The sequence below is a fragment of the Arachis duranensis genome, chromosome 1, assembly GCF_000817695.3.
Source record: "Arachis duranensis cultivar V14167 chromosome 1, aradu.V14167.gnm2.J7QH, whole genome shotgun sequence".
NCBI classification, from domain to species: Eukaryota; Viridiplantae; Streptophyta; class Magnoliopsida; order Fabales; family Fabaceae; genus Arachis; species Arachis duranensis.
In genome coordinates, this window is record NC_029772.3 from 79,869,351 (window position 1) to 79,870,169 (window position 819).

The 819-nt window shown below is 40.5% G+C and overlaps 1 non-coding gene across 1 annotated transcript; it reads left to right on the forward strand.

Annotated features, from left to right (window-relative positions):
• Positions 1 to 418: 418 nt before the first annotated feature.
• On the forward strand, positions 419 to 522 carry LOC127742616 (small nucleolar RNA R71). Its single transcript, XR_008003962.1, has one exon. It is a non-coding gene; the product is annotated as a small nucleolar RNA R71 (small nucleolar RNA).
• Positions 523 to 819: the final 297 nt, after the last annotated feature.

An 819-nucleotide genomic window follows, 5' to 3' on the forward strand; every position in this document is an offset into this window, starting at 1 on the left:
GTTATAAGTGTTGCCAAAGGCTTCCGCCATGTCATTTACCTCTGCCATTACAGGGTTTTCAGGATCATAAGCTTCTTCTTCAGAAGATGCCTCTTTAGTGCTGTTGGATGCATTTTGCCATCCATTCAGACTTTCAGAAATCATGTTGACTTGCTGAGTCAACATTTTGTTCTGAGCCAATATGGCATTCAGAGCATCAATTTCAAGAACTCGCTTCCTCTGAGGCGTCCCATTATTTACGGAATTCCTCTCAAAAGTGTACATGGATTAGTTATTTGCAACCATTTCAATAAGTTTCTGAGCTTCTGCAGGCGTTTTCTTTAGGTGAATGGATCCACCTGCAAAATGATCCAGTGACATCTTAGAGAACTCAGACAGACAATAATAGAATATATCTATCATGGTCCATTCTGAAAACATGTCAGAAGGACACTTTTTGGTCATCTCCTTGTATCTTTCCCAAGCTTCATAGAGGGATTCACCATCTTTTTGCTTGAAGGTCTGAACATCCACTCTAAGCTTGCTCAGCTTTTGAGGAGGAAAGAATTTAACCAAGAAGGCCATGACCAGCTTATCCCAAGAGTCCAGGCTATGCTTAGGTTGTGAGTCCAACCATGTTCTAGCTTTGTCTCTTTCAGCAAAAGGGAAAAGCATGAGCCTGTAGACTTCAGGATCTACTCCATTAGTCTTAATAGTCTCACAGATCTGCAAGAACTCAGTTAAAAACTGGTAGGAATCTTCTGATGAAAGTCCATGAAACTTGCAGTTTTATTGCATTAGAGTAACTAGTTGAGGTTTCAGCTCAAAATTGTTTGCTCC